This window comes from Bicyclus anynana, chromosome 23 (assembly GCF_947172395.1).
Source record: "Bicyclus anynana chromosome 23, ilBicAnyn1.1, whole genome shotgun sequence".
NCBI classification, from domain to species: domain Eukaryota; kingdom Metazoa; phylum Arthropoda; class Insecta; order Lepidoptera; family Nymphalidae; genus Bicyclus; species Bicyclus anynana.
The window spans coordinates 8,104,785-8,129,639 of NC_069105.1; the positions used below are offsets into that span (position 1 = coordinate 8,104,785).

The window sequence follows — 24,855 nt, forward strand, 5'->3', positions numbered from 1 at the left end:
TTGGTGGTACGTTTTTTGCCGGTAGGGTGATAACTGGACCAATTTAGAAAACCTCAGTCGGCCCAGCCGAGGATCGAACACAGAACACATCGTTTTGTAAATCCACAGCACATACCTACCACTGCGCCACGGAGGCTTTCAAAAACTAAATAAAAAGGCATACTCTGAACGAGACATAGTTAAGTTGTTCTTAGTTTAGTTATGCTCTTTGTTGCAAAGAGCTTCACTACTACTTAGTTCTAAAAAAAAAATATATTTATAATAGTATTTTAAACACTAAATGGCCTAAAAATCTGTCGCATTTAATAATATCCCTATAGACGCACAGATATTTTTACATAATAACATTTTTTTATCACCATTAAACAAAATGGTCAACCGCAAATTTCCGTATCATTCATTGCCGTAACTGTTTTTATACATTCACTGCAAAAAGTACGATTTTACGAATCATGTTGCTATCATAGTAAACGTCAACACTGTTGGCTCTCTTAGTTATATAGTTATATTTTGTATACATAAGTTGCAAAGAAAAAATCTTTATTACAGCATTATGCCATGCAATACAATTTGTTCTTAAAATCAGTACAATATCCTGCGATATGTGGCATAACCCAATAACCACTTGACTCCTAAATGGACGACCGGTCGCCGTTATCGTAACCGTTACGTGACATGTAAAAAAATATAAAGTAAACTAAGGGCAATGGCGAGCGAGGCGAGCACACTATCATGCTCCGCGCGATAGAGGAATATAAAGATTTTTTAAATGGCTCACAACGGTAGATTAAAACCCCATTCCCTGACTGTCGGCTTCTTCAACGCAGACGGGCTTTTCGATAAAATACTCGCGGGCAGCGAATGGAGGGCCCCTACCTAGCATAACGCTCCATACTCTTTATTTGCCACTTCAGCTTCGCGACTCGCTAAGCAATGTTCGATCTCGCAGAGTAACTTTAACCATAGCTCGCTCGCTATAAAAGGTGTACCTACCTATACTTTATGTTTGTAAATTATAATTAATTGTACACGGAGATTAACAAGAGTTTGTAACAGTTGTTCATAAATTATAAAAAAAAAATACGATATTCAAGATATAAAATATAAGATATTTTTAGTGGACTCAAAGGTGATTACAAAAATAAGAAAACTAATTTCGAACAAAGGTTATGATTCACAACACTTGTCAGGACAACTTAATTAACAAATCAAACTATAACCAAAATAAGACCCTAGAATGGCATAGAATGACCTTGAGTGAAGCCACGTACTTGTGAACGATATGAGTAGGGTTAAAGGATCCTTTGACTGATATCAAACACTCCCCTTTTCCACTCAAGTCACTCTCCCTGACTATCCCAAGTAACCCATAAAGAATTACACAACAAAAGATGTGGACGGCTCGAACGCCACGAGCACACTGAAGCCAACACGAGTTCGAGCGGCGTCATATCCGTCACAGACTACTATTTCCAACACTAAACGGCGATAACAATATAAAATGATATTCAAGAATTTTTAAAATTCAATCCCTAAAGTGGTGAAATAGGAGATGAAAGTTTACATTGATTTCCGTCAAGTCTTGGGCGCTAGTATACATATACCTACCCTTTTCATATAAACTATCAAAATTAAAATAATTTCTTGAATATTCTAGAAAACACACACAAAGTTCTAATACAAACTATCATTCAAAATAAAATAACGATCGACGTGTTCCTAATGGACATGCATTTAAATAATACCTTAAATTCATATTGCCATGAAAAGGTTAAACCTTGATTAAAGTAAAAGCAACCTTAAAACCAACAACACAAAGTATATTAATCATTCAACGAAGTTGCCTCGTAAATGTGTTGTTACCCCCGGTTGCCATGGTGACGTAGTTTTTTTAGCTCCACGTCGTTAACGTATGGCCATGTCAACCATGTTTAGGTAGTCGAGCTTTTAATGGGTTGTTTTTTGGAAATCCGTTTACTTTAGTCAGTAATTTGTTAGTGTAGTCAACAAAGGAAAATAAATTAAGTAAAGTGTATTTGTGAGCCGTGATAGTCCAGTGGATATGACCTTTGCCTTGGATTTGGACGGTGTAGGATCGAATCAGGTCCAGGGCATGCACCTCCAATGTTTTAGTTATGTGCATTAAAAAAAATTAAATATCACGTGTCTCAAACGGAAAAGGAAAAACATCATGAAAAAACCTGCATACCTGAGAATTTTCTTCATTCTCTACGTGTGTGAAGTCTGCCAATCCGCCATTTGGGCAGCGTGGTGGACTAAGAACGAGTCGACTTTAATATTGAGAAGAGACTCGTGCTCAACAGTGAGCTGAATATGGGTTGTTAGTAATGATGATAATTTACACGCCCGCTGCTTAAACTTTTCCAAACATCCAACATGTCATCCTCTTCACATATAGAGGAGTTATTAGCGGACGCCCGCCCTTAGACCTCTATAATCCGGCCCTATCGCGAAATCCGTTCTTAGCGGATACCTACTAACTACAGACTACCTCCCTGCCAAATTTCATTTTTATACGTTAAGCGGTTTTTGAGATTTCGTAATGAACCTTTCGATTTATATATTATTAAGATTTTTAAATTAATGATTTGAATTGAATTGTGTTAAAAGTCAAGGGCTTAGGGTAGGTAATACAAAAAAAAGTATGCAATTTAGTAAAAATCCATATAAATCGCGTGTGGGCTGACACGCAGTTCGGACGGCATGCGACAAATATAATGATCTTAATAATTGTTAATTAACTCAAAATTACTCGTTCAAACAAACGTACACTGCTACATAATTATGTCTTTGTTGGTCCAAATTGAGATGACTGTACAAATGGCATATCTGTCGCCGAATCTCGACGGTTTTTGGATTCCTTAAGCATTGGCATCATTTTTGCAAGCTATCATTTTACTTTGAGGGTATTGTAGAGGCTTTAAAGACGTATAATTATTATTGGTGACAGGAATATTTGCGTATATTCTGTGGCAATTCAATAAAATTAGATTGCAAGTTACATACTATGTTTTTAAAAGAATACAATATAAAACTAATGCAAACTTATCCTAACAACTATGCAAATAATGCCCACGTGGAATGGTGGCAAGAATACTGGCTGCATTTTCGCGCTGGACAGCCAGGCTGATCCTTTGCGCTAAAAACAATGCCAGCCTTTCAGTCAAGGCAACTAGCCGCGGTGAAGAAATTCAGAGATTTTTTTTTGCCACTCCATGGCCCAAGGGGTCTTCACGGCAAGAGAAACAAATATGTAACTCTCTGTAAGCTACTTCTTTAAATAAACGAATTTAAATGGGAATTTGAATTCATATGTTGAAATGCAACAGTTTAAGGCTCAAGAACAGTGGCGTATCGTGCCTTACTGGGGCCCTTAAATCAAAATTAGTTGAAGCCCAAACTAAACAAAAATATTCGCTTTAATTTAATATGACATTGTCTTTACCTATTATGTAGAATGTTTCTAACTTTTACGGCGTTTATACGAAATTTTTTTTTTTACTTTTGTCCTTTCTAAAGTAAAAACTCAGCAGTTTCTTTGATTATTTTCCCCAGAAAGCACCCGACAAAGGGCCCCGTATGATTAATACGGCTGTTACGGCGTTAGCTACGCCCCTGTTAAATACCCTACATAACAACACACGCCTATACTATATACGCTCTAAAGTACATACGCTTGAAAAACAGTAACCATTTTCGGCATTCAAGGAAAAACCTTCAATCATAGACGAAAATAGAATGACCCAAATAATTTCCGGCGCGGTGAAACAACAACAGAAAAGGGTCACAAGGGGATTAAATGACCCAGTTTGGGGGTCACCTGACACGCCCATGGAAAGGGTGTTAATGTACCCGATAAGGAAAGGTGGGGCACTTTTACGGCCTTCCGTGATTTTAACATGCAATCCGTAGCTTAGTAGACTTTTTTACAAGTTAAAGATTTTTTTGTATATCAAAGTAATTGACTTATCAAGGTACTTCAATTTTGCTCAGATATGTATGTTATTTGTTCTGTAGTTTTAGCTATATCAATCACTTCATGGGAACATACATTCAAGACTAATCTATCTCTCCGCAATTTTTCATCTACATATATCCATTAATTCGTCCTGAAGTTGGAAAACCTTTAGTTGCGTTAAATAAATTATTAATTTTTTTTAAAATATGGTATTGAATCTTTTTCGTGAATCGTGAGTCCATAGAGCTATTGAGGATGAAGCCGGATTTATACTTGTCTGACGTGTTGTGTCGTAACGATGAGAACAGAATCGGTATCATACATTTTATATGGCGACGTTTACACTTATGTGTTGTGACATGTCGTGATGGCTCCTGATGTGCCGCATACAAAATGTATTATACCGATTCGTCACAACACGACACGTCAGACAAATATAAATCCGGCTTTAAATTATTTATTCTTTATTAAAAATCGTATAGTTTATCTTATTGCTTGTTTTTTTTTTAATTCTTTAAAACTACTAAACCAATCTTAATGCAATTTCTAAAGAAAGATTAGATAGATATCAACTCGTAGCTTGGCTTTTTACCCGTTTTCAACAGTCGTTTTATTCGTTAATTTGTTTAGTTCGTTGTTCGTTGAATTTAAAAGTATTAATAAGCAACAGTTTAATTTTCCCACTGTCACCCCTCATTCATTATATAAAACGATCCTAATCACCCCAATGGCTATCACCATGGGAATTTAAATAGGTACACCCACATATCTACATTATACACTTAAATATTGGTTTACAGTTAAAAGAATCGTTAACTTTAATCCTGAACTATAAACCTGGGACTTTTAAAATTAGATTTGTGATTACGACATGAAATTAGCACAGAAATTACTTACGTACTTTTGTCTTGTGTGTGTGTCAAAATTTGAAGTAACCTTAGTTTAGTTTAGTATAAGTTTTCACGCAAACGTGAAGTTTGTGTTTTTGCCACTGACTAGTCAATAATATACAGATGGAGCGTACGGAATACGACGACGGTGTCATACCGGCTCCAAATACAAAATTCAAAAAGTAATACATCCTCGAGTCAGTACGACACGAACCGTTGCATCAGTAACTTTCAATATTATTCAAGAAAAATGCCGACTTATGTTTTTAAATATTTTAAAAACTGATCACAAAAAGGAAAGATGGAGTATTTTATTGGTAATTATCGTACTAATACTATAAATGTAAAAGTTTGTGTGCAAGTGTGAAAGTGTGTAAGTATGTTTGTTCCTCTTTTACGCTGCGGCTACAGAAGCGATTTGGCTGAAATAGGATATGGAAATAGGTTATACTCTGAATTAACACATAGGCTACTTTTCATCCCGGAAAAATCCATGTTTCCCGCGAGATTTGTAAAAACTGAATTCCACTAGTTTTTTAATACATTAATTTACGTAATTGTTGTTAGTGTTAAATTTTGAAATACAAATAATTGTGAAAAAAGTTTGTATATGGTTGTCAAGGAGACGCGACGCGATGATGACGCGACGACGTGACGTTTGTTTTTTTTTTAATGAGTTTCACCGGCTTCAGTACGTTGCTTGTAAAAACTCATTGGTTACTCTGTGCTTTTTGCAAAGACCGATTCATAAAACATATTACACAGTTTATATGGTAATACACAGACGGTTTCAGCTGAAAGTTTCGTGGAAAACGAATCAATACTCGGCACACGCGATCTGCAATGCCGTATACGGTATCAGAAAAAAAGCAAACAAGTACCTAATACCAGACAACAGTACGATAATACTGAATAGACACGAAACCTTTCTGGAATATTACAGAACTAGCTGACTCTGAGCGGTTTTACCCGCGTGGTTCCCGTTCCCGTAGAAATACGGGGATAATATATAGCCTATAGCTTTCCTCGATAAATGGGCTATCTAACACTGAAAGTATTTTTCAAATCGGACCAGTAGTTCCTGAGATTAGCGCGTTCAAACAAACAAACTCTTCAGCTTTATAATATTAGTATAGATTTATTATGAAAAACATAAAAATAATAATGAATATGTAGGTAACCAGAATAAACCGATTTTAAAATTTCAAAAATAGAGTAATTAAGTTTTTATTTTTTTTTAATCTAAAATCTCTCGTCTCATCATCATGTCAGGATCATGTTATGATGTACTTATTATAAATTCTGACATAATCCTGACATGATGAGTTGGCTCGGGCTGTGAAATAAGATAGCCCAGTGGATATGACCTCTGCCTTCGAGGGCGTAGGTTCGAATCTGGTCCGGCGCATGCTTCTCTAACTTTTCAGTTAAGTCCATTTTAAGAAATTAAATATCACGTGTCTTAAACTGTGAAGGAAAAACATTGTGAAGAACCCTGCATATCTGAGAATTTTCTAAACGTGTGTGATCTCTTCCAGTTCACATTAGGCCAGCGTGGTGGACTAAGACCTAACCCCTCTCATTCTGAGAGGATGCTCAACAGTGAGTCGAATAAGGGTTGGTCCACCACGCAGAATCACAGATCGGCAGACTTCACACCCGTAGAGAATTTAAAATTCTTAGGTTTCCTCACAATGTTTTTCCTTTACCGTTTCAGACACGTGATATTTAATTTCTTAAATTGGATTTAACTGAAAAGTTGAGGTTCATGCCCTGGACCGGATTCGAATCTACGCCCTCCGAATCGAAGTACCTACTAATAGTTAGTTATTACTAGTACAGTAGTTCTAGATATCGACAGCAATGTAATGTGGAATGTACGGTTCGTACTAAAGGTCAAGGAGATATTTATCCACCAGGTGGAGCTGGTAATTGGGGAACAGACTACTCATAATTACTTCACGTAGCGCTCAGCTTTCATATACAATGGACTTGAATTTAGAAGATTATGGTAGAATAAGCTTAAATATAAATATATGGAATGATTATATTTTATCGAAAATAGATTGATGGTCATATTCAAAAGTGCTATTAAACTAATGGATAATGGACCGATAGCTTGCGATGATCAGACATAAGGTAAATATGGGATAGATTCAGCCGTGTAGTTCCCGTTACCGTGAGAGTACGGTGATAAAATAAAGCTTGTGACATTAACAAATAACGTGACATTCCAGTGGTAGAAGAATTTTTAAAATCGGTCCACTAAATCCAGATATTAACCCTAAAATACCACAAACTTTTATTATACATGATAATTTTTAAATCTTAAACAATTTATATTTTGTAATTTAATAAATTTACATTCGTCATCAACCCATATTCGGCTCACTGCTGAGCTCGAGTCTTCTCTCAGAATAAGAGGGGTTAGGCCAATAGTCCACCACGCTGGCCCAATGCGGATTGGCAGGATTGGATTCACACACGCAGAGAATGAAGATAATTCTCTGGTATGCAGGTTTCCTCACGATGTTTTCCTTCACCGATTGAGACACGTGATATTTAATTTCTTAAAATGCACACAACTGAAAAGTTGGAGGTGCATGCCCCGGACCGGATTCGAACCCACACCCTCCGGAATCGGAGGCAGAGGTCATATCCACTGGGCTATCACAAAAAATCATAAAATTTACATAAATTCATTAAATTACAATCGTATTTACATAATTTTGTATTAATGAACTAAGTATATAAGACATTTAACATTTATCTGTTGTATTTGTTTAGTTAAAGTAAAACTCAAAAGTCTTATACATATTTATACATATTTTGTTCGTCCGTAGATAGATACCTAATGTATTGGTTATGCCGCAATAATACTTTGATTCCTGGGATTGTTTAATTTGAAATTAACATCAATTAAATATTTGAATCCTCATATGTTTAACATCATTCATTTATATTCGACATGATTTTTTTAATATTATTACAGTTTAATTTTAATTGCTGACAACAGTGGCGACTATCCCACATTTACACTATCTATTTTAGGAAAAGTCAAAGCTCGTCAACCTGCCAGAAAATGTCCCGTTTCAGTCAGAAACAGCGATTTCGAAAAATAAACGGGTCGAAAATGTCCCGTTTTTATGAAACTACCATCGCGGGTGGAACGCAAATCCTTTCTAGGATGTTGCAACCGCACATGTCGTGTTCCCAATTAAATTTAAACTTTATGCCTCTTAAAATAAAGTTCAAAATACCTCAACTTAATGTACAGTTTTTCATAGTAATTGATGTTTGTTTTATAGATTGTAGGTTAAGTATTAAGAATGTTCGTTTTTGTGCGGATTCGAACCCTGGTCGTTTTGCAACTGGCTCGTAATTGGAATGTAATTAAACCATTGCACTTAAACGACCTCTTTGGTACAGGCCATGGCCTTAAGCCGTAAATCCGGATTGTGTGGATATAGAAAACTATGGTTTTTTTTTATTCTTTACAAGTTAGCCCTTGACTACAATCTCACCTGATGGTAAGTGATGTTGCAGTCTAAGATCGGGCTAACTTGTTAGGAAGAGGATGAAAATCCACACTCCTTTCGGTTTCTATACGACATCGTACCGGGACGCTAAATAGCTTGGCGGTACGTCTTTGCCGGTAAGGTGGTAACTAGCCACGGCCGAAGCCTCCCACCAGATAGACCTGGACCAATTAAAAAAATCTCAATCTGCCCAGCTGGGGATCGAACCCAGGACCTCCGTTTTGTAAATCCACCGCGCACACCACTGCGCCACGGAGGCCGTCAAATAAGGTTTGTGGTAAACTAGGTGGACTGACGACATCAAGCGAGTCGCAGGGATTCGCTGGATGCTCAGTATCGTGATGTTTGGAAGTCCCTACAAAAGGCCTATGTCCTGCAGTGGACGTCCATTGGCTGATATGATGATGATGATGATGAACTAGAGTAAAAATACTCTTTGTGACAGAATTGTCCTCTAAAGGAACTGCAGCCTAGCTGTTATATTCATCCCTCTTTCCTTCTGTCTTTCCTGCGGCAACAATCAAATAAGAAAGAACAGAAAAAGAAAATCAGCCAGTAATACAGTGTAGGTATTATCATCATCATCATATATATGGCTCACTGTTGATCACGAGTCTACTCTCAGGATGAGAGGCTAATAGTCCACCAAGTTGATCCAATGCGAATTGGCAGACTTCATGTTCACATACTAAGATAATTGAGTTAATTTTCAGGTATAAAGGTTTCCTTAGATTACTTTGATTCTTTAAAGTTAGCCCTTGGCTACAATCTCACATGAAGCAATCTAAGATGGAATTGGGCTAACTTGTTAGGAGTAGGATGAAAATTCACACCATATTCGGTTTCTATACTACATCGTACTGGAACACTAAAATCTAAAAAAAATTACCGGTAGGGTGGTAATTAGCTACGGCCGAAGCCTCCCAGCCCAACCTGGAGCAATTAAAAAAGCCTCAACCAACCCAGCCGGGGATCGAACCCAGGACCTCAGTCTTGTTAATCCACTGGGCAAACCACTGGGCCACAGAGGCCGTCAAAAACGACTACGGACTAATTTCTTAATCTGATCCACTTGGACTAACAACATGGCATTTACTACACCCTATTATCCTCTGCCTACGATATTCAATCCCATAATTTATGGGATAACCACAGTCCGTAAGTAGATAGTCATATACATTGTAAGGTACACCGTACCTTATCAGGTACACCTTAATAAAGCCTTAACGATGCGTCATAGCGAAGTGCTTGGACGTATTTTTATTGTCTCGCATAAAAATGTTTACGTTGATTCATTATTAATTAAAATATAAAATCTAGAACATAATTATAATAACGGATATTCTATCTGTCTCTCATATACCTGCATTCAGTAGTTTGCACAAATCTTTTAGCTAGGGTAAGTACTAAACGTAAAAACTGTTCAAAGATGAAAAGAAAAGTTGTTCTCTAACACAGTATCGTAATGAGTCCTCAGGATTAAAAATATAAGATCTTAAGTTGATCCGAGCTGGAAATCGAACCCAGGACCTTTCTTTTGAAACCACAGCAATACTTCTTTAATTTCTATTTGGAGTCCTTTGCCATAACTTTTTTATGTTCGCACGATGGAAGTTTGTTTGTGTATCAACACAGATTAATCAATAATAAGCAGGTGGAACGTACGGAACACGACGGTGTCGTAGCCGCTCCCAATACAAAATTCAAAAACGAATACATTCTCGAGTTAGTACGACACGAAGCGTCGCATCTGTAACTTTCAATATTATTCAAGAACAATGGCGTCTTATGTTTTTAAATATTTTAAAAACTTTTCACAAAAACTAAAGATGGAGTTTTTTTATTGGTAATTAATATTCAATAATATATTATTCATTTACGTAATTGTTGTTAGTGTTAAATTTTGAAATACAAATTATGAAATAAGTTTGTATATGCGTATGTCAAAGCGTGATGTTTTTTCATGGGTTTCACAGGCTTCACCACGCTGCTTGTAAAGACTCATTCTGTGTGATCTTTATTCAGTGTGTACTGTGTATCAATAAATAAATAAATATAGTGCCTTTTTGATTCAAATTTTTATGGTAATGAGGTTTCCATAATTAAAAAATAAAAGCAAGGAAATGTATGTAAAATATAATAAGTTATGAAGAAATGTTTAAAAAAATATTCTCAAGTTTTGCTCAAAGCTCGAGTACCGCTTGCAATTTGTAAGAGACCGCCGCAAAATGATGTAATTAACGGATAATTGTGGCCGCCCGCTCAATTGACATTCTCCATTCATCTACCATGCATCACGGCCACGGGTTTCTACAGTCTTGCTGCGTCAAACGGTGTGAACGGCGAGGCGTCTTGCGACAAAATCAAATCAGTGGTTCAAATCAATCAAATAATTGACCAACCAAGCAGATGGCCCACTTGATAGTAAGTGTTTATCGCCTATAAACAGATCGACATTTTGCAGGGTATAAAAGGAACACGTCCTACAAAGTTACACCATGATTGCGAGAACGATACCCTTTGCAGAACTGAGTTGTCCAAAAGCAACATTACTTTTACTAAAAGCAACTTTTAGCTGCAGTTGTTTAAAAAGAAAATACTATATTAGGAATGATCAAGATTTAACATTAAATATTCTATTTAATTAAGTAAGTAACTAGTGTCAAAAATGTGACTTAAACAACGATACCTATTGATTGTGTTGGCGTATAAGTATAAGGGGGTTTTGAAGCTACAAGAAATCGCAACGTGAATATTTTGATATTCATTTCAACATTTTTTGACAGAAGGGCTGGCTCATTTTTTGCGCAAAGGATGAGCCTGGCTGTCCAACGCGGAAATACAGCCAGTATTCTTGCCACCATTCCACGTGGGAATGATTTATATAGTTATTAGGATAAGTTAGCTTAATTTCCTTATTGTATTCTTTCTCAATAAAAAAAATCCACTTGATATTCAGTCATTCCTCTGCAACTTACAGATAAAAAATATGAGCTGTCACGGGAATCCTAGCAGATGTGAAACATCGACATTATTTTGTAAAAGTAATATGTAGAAAAGAACACTGGAAGAAAATCGCTCAGTCGATTGCGCATGGCGACGCATCGCCACACCATACACACTACTTCATATAGACTGTATATATATACCATCATATAGCGTGGCACCACGGTATGCGTCGTCACGCCAGAAATCGGTTTTACGTGAGGCTATAGATGTTTCACATCAAAAACTAAATCGCGAAAATTATCGCATGATTTGACGCAATACGCTGTTCCCGCCGCTTGTTGCTGTGGCCGTATACATCGTACCGTCGACTGTACTAGCCGCGCTTTAGGATTGCCATCCAACCATTTTAAATGGCAGCTAATACGTGCTAATATTTATCTACCGCTAAGACTTACCGGTATACGCCGCGGTTTGTAAAGGCATTATCATTACCATTAGCCTATTTTAACGTCCCACAGGGCTAGACCTCCTTACAAAAGAGGTGATATAGACCTTTGACAGTAGGCAATTTAAAAAAAATACAAAATCTTAAATTAATTCAATTCTTAGAACCAAACCTGTCTTTTAAAAACCACAGCATTAATCACACAACCGTGATAGCCCAGTGGATATTACCTCTGCCTCCGATTAAGAGAGTGTGGGTTCGAATCCGGTCCGGGGCATGCACCTCCAACTTTTCAGTTTTGTGCAAATTAAATATTACGTGGTCTCAAACGGTGAAGAAAAACTTCGTAAGGAAACCTGCATACCAGAGAATTTTTTTAATTCTTTGCGAGTAGTGAATTGTGCCAATCCGCATTGGGCCCGCGTGGTGGACTAATGCCTAACCCTTCTCATTCTGAGAGGAGACTCGAACTCAGCCGAATATGGGTTGATAACAATAAGCACACAATACCACTCTCTTCTTGGTTGCATTCTTCATTGTTGAAGATCGTGTCCACACTGCAGCCCCTCCGATGCATTGTTAACAATTCCCCTCCACACAGACCGGTCCTCAGCTTTTCTAATGGCTGTTGTTACAGCCAGGGAATAACTTAACCTGGTCAGACCAGCGGGTAGGTGATCAGCTGCGTGGTAGTCTCCCCTCCACCTTACCCACCACTATTAGTTTATCCTGCCCCTGTAGCCAAGTGGCACGCCGATTCTCTTTCTACGATCGCAAACGCTTCGAAAACTAGAAAATTGTATAAGAATGACAGATCTTGATCACGTGGCCTGTCGATAGCAAATGTTATTCCCATACATTTTTCTAATTTTCGAAGCGTTTGCGATCGTAGAAAGAGGGCTACAGGGGCTGGTTATCGGGAAGGCGACGGGCTATTTGACCAAAGTAACTCAAAATCCTCTGATAACAACAACAACAACAACAACACTAAAGAGAAGAAGAAGAAGAAGAAATATACTTTATTGTACATTAAAAACAAAAATAAACAATAACTTATAATAACACTTAGAAACTAATGTACAAATGGCGGTCTTATCGCTAAAGAGCGATCTCTTCCAGACAACCACTGTGGAAGAGAAAAAAAAAACGTAAGCACCGATTCGGGTATACGCACACAAAAATAAGAAAAGTTAAGTAATTTAAATACATAAATATTAAGCAATAATACATAATAATAATACATATAAGAGGTTGATTATGGGAGATTTTCTCTATTTAGTATTTTAAGTTTATACAAGGCATATTAATATTTTACTAACCTTTTTAAGTTGTACAGGCTTCGTCAAGTAAACATTTCCGACATCTACTTTTTGGTAAGAGATCTGTGAACAAAGAAAAATTTTATTAATTACATGAAATCGAAAAAAAATATTTTTGGTTTCAGTATCGATTGTATAATGCTCTCCGATAAAATTTTTCAAAATATCTTCAGTGTACAGAATTTGACTTGTTACAGTTTTATTATAAGTATAGATATAGAAATAATTTATTTATTTTTCTACTTTCTATGGGAATATCTGCCAAATAATAATAATAATGCCAATTTTTAATAATGTTTTGTATTTTATACTTATATTGTTAAAAATTTAAAAAAAAGAAGTATTAAATAAATGAGAGAAAAAAAAAATAATAATAAGCTCTAGACAATAGGCTAGTTGACACTTCTTAAATGATCTTATATTGTTCATAATCATGTATTTTTGAGACGACACGAGAAATTAAAAAAAAATCCAAATTTTTTATATTAAGTTTTATTAGTAAACCTTAACTTTTATTAATTAATATCGATATATTTCGGACCCTGTATATATATATAATGCATGTATCTGCAAATAAATAAATTGATTGATTGTTTTATTGATTGACCCTTATTCCATGTACCTACTATACAAAATTAATATTATTGTTTACGAATATTGTTTAAACTAGCTGACGCCGCGCGGTTTCACCCGCGTGGTTCCTGTTCACGTAAGAGTACGGGGATAATATATAGCTTATAGCCTTCCTCGATATATGGGCTATGTAACACTGAAAGAATTTTTTAAATCGGACCAGTAGTTCCTGAGATTAGTGCGATCGAACAAACAAACTCTTCAGCTTTATATATTATAATATTAGTATAGATTAAATTTGATATGAGTCAACTATTCTCTTACAAGAAGAGGGCTAATAGAGTCTAGGCTTATCGCTAACTTGGAGATAAATTTTCGAAAAAAAAAATTACATTTTTTTGATTTAGTACATACTCGTACAGACTATCATTATAAATATATAAGTACGAGCTAGTAGATAATAGTTTAATGGGCAATTTAATGTAAAATATTAATTTCGCAGTGCTCCCATGGTCGTAAAGGCAATATTCATATCAAATACTCGTAGATACCTCGCTCGATACAGTCGGGACATAAATTTGAATGACTCTTATCCGTTATGGTATCGTCAGTAATGGTGCTTGGTTAGGACATAACCTAAATACTATGTCGAAAAGACGGTACCGATAGCAAAAAAGATATGTGTGTCAGACAAGATTGACAATATATGCTAAGGGTTCTTCTTGTATGGAAATAAAAATATCCTCCTTCCTCATAGTCTAAAACAGAAGCCCTGGTCAATATTTAAATGGAAAATTTACAATTTATTATTAAAAAAAAGTTATTATGACATTCAAGATTATTTCATGGACATGGACATTTTCTAACTTATTATTTTGTAATTGTGACATTGTATTAATTTAGTTTTTTTTTCTTCTTTCAAATGTATTTAATTATTTAAGATAATTCATACACCAGTTATGGTAAAATGTATAAATGCTCAATTCTATAAATGTACCATCGTGTTAAACCTACATTTTCATGAATAAAATATCATTCATTCATTCATTCAGCACTGTGGATAATCGATAATAATATTTTTAACATAAAAATGGAATCGACTTCAAACACGTATATCAGTTATTTTGATCTTAACACAAAATAATAAACCGATTTTCATGAAAATGGAATGGGGCCAATCTGGAAGACTCTACTCTTTTGAACAAAAAAATATTTTTCAGAATTGGTTAATAAATGACGAAGTTATAAGGTAACGAACATTAAAAAAACATACGCGTCGGATTGAGAGCTTCCTCCTTTTTTTGAAGTCGGTTAAAAAGAATTTAGAAGTTTTACGTTTTATTGATTGTTTGGGAATGTTCTATATTTTGGTATGAAAATAAAGTCTTTTATGTGTAATATGTACCCAAAATAGAATTCGTTTAGCCAAGATGGCGACAATTGTTTTTTTTGTAGGTATTTTTGCAATAATATTATTGTTGATCTGTCGAATAGCGTAGCCACGAAAGCGTAAATATTTTTATTTATTTTTTTCTTATAATATAGTTGACAGAAATTCTATAAAAGAGCATCACTTCACATTTTTACAAGAAACTGCTGTCCAATTCCCGACAAACTGAGGCATAAGTTTTAAGCGGTGGATTTACAATACCCGAGGTCTTGGGTTCGATCCCCAGCTAGGCTGATTTAGGTTTTCTTAATTGGTCCAGGTCTGGCTGGCTGATGGGTGGTTTCAGCCATGACTAGTTATCACCCCACCGACAAAGACATACCATCAAGCGATTTAGTATTCCGGTACGATGTTGTGTCGAAAACTAACAAGTAAGTCCGCTTCCATCTTACATTGCATCATCACTTACCATCAAGTGAGATTGTAGTCAAGGGCTAACTTGTAAGGAATAAAAAAATGCTACCACACAACCTGCTGTATTTAAAACGGTCAAGTGTCATATATAAAGGTTATGATTTTATTTTGATAATAACGTAAATGGTTTTTGCTGACGGTACCACAAAGGTACTAGATATTACTGGATATACAGCAGTCGCCTCAGGCGTTTACCTCGCTATGCTGTCGAGCTACGCGGCAATTTTTTGTCGTATTTAAGCTAATTAGCCTTGATTGCACCACCAACGGTTCCGACGAATCGCTGTAGGCACGCGACTGTGTTACTAGTAACGATCACTTAGATTTGTATCGATTGCGTAAAGATATGTGGTATATGTGATTAGAGTAAAGCCTCAATAGGTGTACGATTATTTATTTAACTTATTTGTTATTTTAATATATACATCATGAAATTAAGCTCGACCAAAGTGTAGCATAAACTACAGTTAGTTTTACTGTGTCATGTACCACATGACATTCAATTTTAAGATACTAGAGTTAGAGACACACCGCGGTTTCACCTGCATAGTTCCCGTTCCTATGAGAAAACGGGGATAAAACATAGCTTTAAAAAACCAAAATTGTTTGAGTAGATCTAGAAGTAACCCTCTACAACTTGCCTCTTACATATTTATCTCTTTATACCCAATATTAGTATAGATTAGGCAATACCTTGTTATTTAATTTAAGAAATTAAATATCACGTGTCTCAAACGGCGAAACAAAAACATTGTGAGAAAACCTGCATACTAAAGAATTTTCTTAACTATCTACGTGTGTGAAGTCTGTCAATCCGCATTTGGCCAGCGTGTGGTGGAAAAAGGCCTAACTCCTTTCATTCTGAGAGAAGACTCGTGTTCAACAGTAAACTGAATATGGGTTGTTATCGATGATGACAATAACAATATTAAGTCCAGAGCGAAGAAGCGAAAAAATTAAGTATTGATCTTCGATTGTAGAACTTCATTTGTGCCCTCTCCCAAGTGACTTGCTTGGACAACGTTTCAAAATCAAATTCAAGCTTAAAATTCGTTTTTTCAAGTAGATTTAGTTTACCAGATTTTTTTGAAGTTTTATTGTTAGTAGTGACTAGTAATTCTACCACTAGTCCAGAAGGCTGGGCTTTTAAAAAGGTAAACGTACTAACTTACCTTAAATGTTTTTAATACAGCGATCGATAGAGCTAGATATACTTATCACAGCTTTTTAGGGATAACTTTTTTATAGCCTGAACGCAACGAAAGGTTAAAGGTACAGAAACCTTTAAATTCATAAATCGAAATTCATAAACCATACAATCTTAACTTTTATTATTTACAACATAGACGTTGAAAATTACAACAAAAAATCGGTTACTAAAATTGCGTTTTTCTTGAATTCTGGAAGTCTATTCAACGGTGACAAATACACGTGTAGACGCTAGTTTTATTATCTAGTTATATAGATTTCTATGATCGAATCTAACAACCAAATATTTAAGTGGTATTAGCTACTAAGACCTTACAAGATTAAAATACTGGGCAATAAAAATACAACCAACGGTATGGTATCGTTAATTTTTACGATACAGTTGTTAGAGTCGCGTTGAAGTCTTTTGTACTGGAGTTATTCAGATAATAAAATACGTTTATAAAACTGTTCGTGCTAATTGCTCAAGAACATGCATCTGTTGAAGGTAAACTAGCGTACGGCCGCAACTTTGTCTGCATATATATCGATTAATTATAAAAAAATGAAAAAAATATACTTTAATCTGGATGTCTATTGAAATGCAGCCAGTATTTTTGTATTTTGTATAGGTAATAAGATACGTTAACTATATAATTATTGTATTATAATATCTAAATAAGAAAAAAATACTCTGACACCCCGCGGAATCACCCTAATAGTTCCTATTCCCGTGAAAATACGGAGATAAAATGTAGCCTAGACACTCACAAATAACGTGGTTTTTATTGGTCAAACAATTTTCAAAATAGGTTTATTAGATTCAGAGATTATCCCCTGCAACACTACAAACTTTACCTCTTTATAATACTAGTTTATATTTAATTGATTGGCTGAAGGTGCTCAAATTATCGTGGTCAGACAAGGTGCGAAGCGAGAATGTATAGCCAAGATGCTGGAAATTCTAACTGAATATATAGTAAAAATTTTCTGAGACATATAATACTCGTATGTCGGATATTGAAGCGTATCATAAACGACAAGATCCAAGGAAGCCGAAGGCGCAACTAGTTTTTTTTTTCTCTCTCTTCCACAGCACTCATCCATTGCACGCATCCATAGCACGCATCCTTTCATATAAAAACATACGTGTATCTTAGTTGAATCCGTTTCCACCAGTGCTAAGCTATGCGCCTATGAATATGATTGGTGAATATCAAACGCATCCATAGCAACATAGCGTAGCACATCTCTGGTGGAAAAGCAACCTTATTCCAAATTTCGGTGCGAAAACTGTCCGACAATCTAATTAATTGTAACAGTAATTAATGAAGTGACTTACTAACTGAATATGTGTCACGGCTTTTGTGGCCAATGATCTACGGAGGTGTTTTAATTTGTAGCCAACATTATCGGCTCGATCGGGCCGATTTATCGCTGTCGCTGATTGTAATTATAACGAGATCGTTTAAAAGTTGCCACATACGCTTAGGCGGATCGAAAACTGATATTTTTCATTTTGTGCCAAAGTTATATCCATTCGACTTTGATCCAAAGTATATCCATTCGTATTTGTTTGATACGAATTGGTTCCGGTATTTCTGTAGCGTGTTTAAAAATTCTTCCACCAATAGAAAGATATGTTATCTACGAGTAACATGGTCTTTATTTTATTCCTGTATTATTATTATTATTATTAAATATTGTACATAAAACGCAATGAAACAAGCTTAACCAAATTGCAACATAAAACAGGTGGCTTTCCCATGCACTGTGCAGTTATACAATATTAAATAATTAGATGAAGTAAAGAGAAGTACTTACTAACTTCCATTCAAAAATTGGTCCAGCTACCATACCTACCTAGGAGCAATGGCTGACAAATTTTCAATTTTACTAAAATGCGTTATAACTAACTATCCCAGACTATGGAAGCAGGTATCATTGATTTGTTACAATCTGATAGATTTGCTTGCCAGTAAAGTTACAACACAACGTAAAAAACCGTGGTTTACCTACGCGTTTAACCGAAAAGTTTCCAATGTTCTAGTCCTTAGATTTACAGAAGTCGTACATTACTAATTCGGTAAGATTTAAATTGTAAAGTAATTAATTGTCCGAGAACACAGTAGTTATTGACACCGTTTTTATCTTGGACGTTATAGTACAAGAATTAGTGGTGTATTTCAGTACCTGCGTTTCAACAATGAATTTATTCATTTGCTGATACAGTGGCAAATGTGTTAGTAGCAGCACTACCGGTAGTAAAGCAGTAGATAGTAGTTTGGAAAGCAGTTTCTACCGTTCTCGAGTCGGCAAGAAACTTTGTAGTTTTAGAATTCAAGTACAGGAAAAGAAGACATCATAGATAAATATTAATTTTCAAAGAGCTTTTAAAATAAATGTTTAGGTACTTATGAAACCACCTTATGCCAATTACAATCACCAACTTTATCACCGTAAGCCGGTTCAATTATTAAGTTGCATTTTAGCAACGTGGTGGGCCTAAATTCATATCCAGACAAGCTTGAACATAGAAGTGAAAAGAAATGTTACAAACAATACCGTAACGGGCTCTCTACACACTGCATGAGTGGCGTGAGAAGTAGCAAGGGAAGTAGGCAGTGTGGTTGTGTGTAGTGTGCTACTCGTCTACCGCTCCGTATTTTGTCGGTCCCTAGAAAAATGTATGGGAATGACAGATGTTGACCACGTGACCTGTCGATAGCAAATGTCTTTCCCATACATTTTTCTAGTTTTACAAGCGTTTGCGATCGTAGAAAGAGAATCGACGTGCCACTTAGCTACAGGCACAGACTCAACACCGATAGTAAAGAGATAAGATCTGCCCGCTGGAATATTGTCTTACACTCTCCTCCCAACATTATATTTTCAACTAATTTAAAAATATAAGGTAAGATTTAAAAAGATTTTGACAAGCATTAAAAAAAAAAGATAAAATGATGTAAAATCTTGTATCACTTTGAAGTATTTTGTTAAAAAAAGGTGATTAAATTAATGATGTAGAAACTTGTACCACTGTCTCTTAAACTATAAGATTAAGAGTGCGATAACCGTAACAAAATGGCCGTCACATAAGGCGTCTGTCACACTCGCCGGCACTGATTTATTGCTACCCGCGCACGTGGGCTCTCGTAAAAGGAGTTAATTTGCATACATTACAATTTATTATGCGAAAATTTGGACGAGCAAGTTCCATGTTTAGTCAATAAATAATAAAACTTGTCTATAGTTTTGTTGTTGAATTGGGTAATATGCCTTACCTAATAGATTTATCTAATACTGCTTTTTAGTCAGCGACAAAACTTTTAATAAAATAAAATTTAATGATACTATTTGATGGTATAATTTTAAAATTCTACTTATATAACTTATGCTTTCGAGGCCTATTCTACATTTCAAAACCGTCTCTAATAATACTATTTTTCAGTTATGGCAAAACAGCCAATAATTTGGTTTTTAAAAATTATCCAAGATTCCATAATATCCTAAAGAAAATATTCATTCATTTGGTTACAAGAAGGTGAGTTGAATAACTTTGAGCCATAGCTCTACAGTCAACGAGCACATCAGCTCGCTCCAGGCCCTTTGTTTTTTTTTTATTCTTTACAAGTTAGCCCTTGACAGGTTTATAAGGAACATATGAAAATAGTTCTATTATACATTAATAATCTTTAAATTCTATTATAAATTAATTATAAGGCACAATAAATTTTATTCAATTCCTTATTTATTCGTGATATTATATAATCATGAAAAGTGTAATGGCGGTATTTACTGCTAATAACTTTTAAATCATTGATCAAGTTTCCATAACGGTAGAAGGCATATGACACCAACTCAAACTGATAAAATAAGAAAATCGATGGTAAAAATAAAATGTTTATTTGTAATTTTTTTTTATTCTTTACAAGTTAGCCCTTGACAACAATTTCACCTGCTGGTAAGTGATGATGCAGTCTAAGATGGAAGCGGGCCAACTTGTTAGGAGGAGGATGGAAATCCACGCGTAGTTTAGGATTGCGTAGATTAAATTACTATTAGTACTTTAAACCCTTATTTAATGGATTAGAACGGAGTCTAACAAAAATCAGCTCTTAAACCATTAATATTTTGCAAACGGAACCCATAATCGGAAAATTGTAGTAAATGACTCCTCATATCTTTTAAACGATACCATACCATAAAAATTCATCCCCACTTTAGTGGTAAAAAGGACCGACGGAAGGATGGACAGACAGACGGACTTGACGAAACTATTTGGACTACGGAACCCTAAAAAGCTAATGATTTTCCCAAATTGGTAGAAATGTTTACTAGGAGAGAAAAAACTTCCGAAATATCAGGGAGTCGAGTTACTAGCGTCTTATATCACTCTTCAAAGAAAGAAAATGGATAGGTTTGCACATTAAGGTGCAGTTTGGTTAGCAATGCTTACGTATAATCCAAATTCATTATCTTTTATTCTGTTATATAAGTATTCAGGCTTGGATTTTTGTGACAGAGTTTGTCTGGGAAAGTACTACCACCAAGCAGTATTGCTGTGTTCGCTCAAATTACTGGCACATTAGGCTTAACACTCATGTTATGGCTTATACAAGACAGCACTTTGAGAATTTGCTGACAGAGCTCGTCCGGGGAAGTACTACCACCAAGCAGCATTGCTGTGTTCTAGTCTAAGTAGAGGCTCGTGAGGCTTAACACTCACACCTCAGGTTGATAGATACAAGACAGCCCTTCATTGCACGTGTTCTTTAGATTCCTTGCGGATTATTGATTTGTTTGTAAGTGATGATTTTCCACTTAACCATGAGATGGACCGTTCGCTTGATTCGTCAATTATGACTATATATTATTGTCACACTTTAATGTGACATCCCTTCTCTGTAGTCAAGTGGTAACTTGTAAAGAATAAAAAAAATGTATAATAAAATATATTATACATTTTTATATTTTATTGTTAAGTAAATTCGTAAACTTTAAATAATGTTCCAAACGCGTCTTACTTTGAGAGTATAGCATAGTATAGCCCATAGCAAATAGTCAAGTATTAGTAGAAAATATAAAGTCAAAATTCATTTATTTCAATTAGGCTTAGTTTACAAGCACTTTTGAAAGGTCAAGATTATGTCATAATTTAATTTAATTTAATGGTGGTAATAATAGTCGAAAACTTAAAACTATAGTTACGAGGGTTCCAAACGCGCCTTGGTCCGAGAAGAGCCCACAACAAACTCAGCCAAGGTTTTTTTTTGTTTATCACCATTTTACAAACTTATTTAAAACTAAGCTATAATAATTGTTATAAATTTAAATTGAATATGCTGTAGATTCTTAGTTTTTATTTAATTATTAAAATTAAATGCCGTAATTAAGGTGTATTCAAAAATTCAGCTCATAATTGTTACTTTAAGTATAAAAGTTTTATTTTTAGATGCCACGTGTCATAAAAACGGTTTTAATTAATTTTCGCGGTACGATCCCTTTGGGCCAAGGTATAGCAAAACAAAGGTAGGGCCGTACTAATTAAATTGCAGGCGCTAGTGATCCCCCTTGTTATACACCAGCTGAGTATATGTAGTTAGTTACCAAACTACTAAAACACGTAGTGCAATGTCCTCGTACGTGTTAATAAAGTATAACTTTAATCGTGTGATGTGCGTTTAAACGTTAAAAATAAATAGCATGTGTAAATTGACTTAACTAAATATCGGGATAAAAGTAAAATAATTTATGAGCATAATATGATAGACTATGAAATTCTATTCATTAAACAACTGTTCTGTTGAAAATGTGCAGTGCTGTATAACGAGACCCAAGACTGCCGTATACATTTAATTTCGCCTTATTTCATCGTCTGGTCAAATAGCATGAATACAAGAACTTGTGACAGAACAAAATCAAATCCACTCCACAAAATCCACAATAACACAAATGAAAGCGATAGTTACGCGCTTTGCCTATGATTTGCTTGATCGGAAGTACGCAATCTACGAGGTGCAAGTATTAGAATTTTGTTTTCATCTTCACTTAACTTTGGTTCATAGAGTATTGAAGCGCTAACTTGAGATAGAATAAAAGCATATCATATTTATAAAGCGATCGACTGTGAGTAACTCTATATAATCATTATCATCATCATTATCAGCTGATGGACGTCCACTACTGAACATAGGCCTCCTTCATGGACCTCCAAGCATAACGGTCTCAAGCCGCCAGCATCCAGCGTTTACCTGCAATCTGCTTGATGTCCTCGGTCCACAGGGGTCGATCAACACTGCGCTTTCACCACCTTGAAATCCCAACGTCCATCGACTCTTCGAACTATGTGTAAACTATATACGGGGTGCAAATCATAGAAGTTTGATTTCATTTTAATTTATCATCGAATCTGGTAGTAAACAAAAGCTTGTGATAAAACAAAAACAAACCCTATTCCGAATGATCTATAGTCCTTAATACTTTATATACGAAATGTAAATTGTTATATTTTGATTTCAACTTCATTTAAAATCATGTATAACAAGCATTACAGCGCCAACTTGTAACAGAACATAAAAAACATATTTATCGAGCGATCGTTCTATTTGTCGACAGTGTGTGGTGATCTATAAAGTGCAAGACAGTCTTGTTAATGGGATTGCACCCTAACGTAATATGGATAGGTGAGGCATTAAACAAATATAGTGTGTTTGCAAAGCGTGTTTATTCAATACTCTGTGTACACAGAAATGTTAGTACACGTCTAAGGTATACTTTTACACTTTACTATGTATTTACTTTTATTATTTACAGCTTTGTGTGTGACATAAAAAAGTGTTTGTGCTCAAAATCTTGGAATTTGTCTTACCAGTCGCCCTGCAGTATTTCTTGTTACTTCTGCAAAGTAACAAGCGAATTAGTAATCATATTAAAAATAAAGGTACAGAAATAAATGTATTTATTATGTATAGATAGTTGAAGAGAAGCCGTGGCAGCCCAGTGGATATGACCTCTTTACCTCAACTACGATTCTAAGGGCATGCACCTTCCTCTCTTAACCACAGTTGTGTACATTTTAAGAAATTAAATATCACGTGTCTCAAACGGTGACAGAAAAACACCATGATGAAACCTGCATACCTAAGAGAATTTTCTTTATTCTCCACCTGCCTTTTGAACCGGTGGTACAATCTTTACAAATAGTCAACTGATGTGTCAAAAGTGCATGTGCTTACTTGAAATAAAAGATATTTGATTTTGATTTTACGTGTTTGAAGAATCACTATAAGCCTAACCCTTCGCATTCTGAGAGGAGAGTCGTCCTATGTAGTTGTTTGCCAAGTTTTAGTGGATTAGTTAGTTAATTTAAAATTACCCAATAGCTTATTTTAAATTCTTATGTTATATTATAAAAAATCCTATGTTATATTATGTATAAAAATGTTATATTAGAACTAGTCACCGCAATTTTAATTTCAGTCATGATTCGTATGTATTAAGCTATAAAGGACTAATTTATAATTGATTTTAATGAGTTATAATTGCAATTATTATACTTTATAATTTAATATTGTAAGAAATGTAGAAAAACTGTTCTTATTACACGTAAACCACATTCTATGTCCACATAGTTACATAACACATGGTCTTTTAATTATAGTACTTCGATATCAAATAGAAAATCTACTACCTACATAATTTACACTTGTAACTAACATGGTTTTAATTTTAATGTACACTATAAAATAATATTTATGTAACTTATTATAAGCTCGTTAAAAACTGTCTCGTTAAACCATAAATCACTTCCCTTAGATGTTTTGATAACCACCTTGGCGCAGTTATCTGGAGGATTTACAAGACGGAGGTTCTGGATTCGATCCCCGGCTGGGCTAATTGAGGTTTTCTCATTTGTTACCACCCAACCAGCAAACCGTACCGCCAAGCGATTTTGTGGTACGGTACGATGTCGTGTAGAAAACGAAAGGGGTGTGGATTATTATCTTCCTCCTAACAAGTTAGCCCGCTTCCATTTTAGATTGCAACGTCACTTACCATCAGGTGAGATTGTCAAGGGCTAACTTGTCGTACTCAATCCTAACACAT

At 35.2% G+C, this 24,855-nt stretch overlaps 1 protein-coding gene across 5 annotated transcripts in view; it reads right to left on the reverse strand.

Annotated features, from left to right (window-relative positions):
- LOC112054819 (ras association domain-containing protein 10) overlaps positions 1 to 24,855 on the reverse strand; it is a 136,987-nt gene that overhangs the window by 26,494 nt on the left and 85,638 nt on the right. For 4 of the 5 annotated variants that reach the window (XM_052888580.1, XM_052888581.1, XM_052888579.1 and 1 more), the window contains one exon: positions 13,122 to 13,184. The gene's annotated coding sequence lies outside the window, so the exon portion shown is untranslated. Of the gene's footprint in view, positions 1 to 13,121; positions 13,185 to 23,617; positions 23,647 to 24,855 lie in introns of all 5 variants that reach the window. The other variant, XM_052888582.1, reaches the window with a different exon arrangement.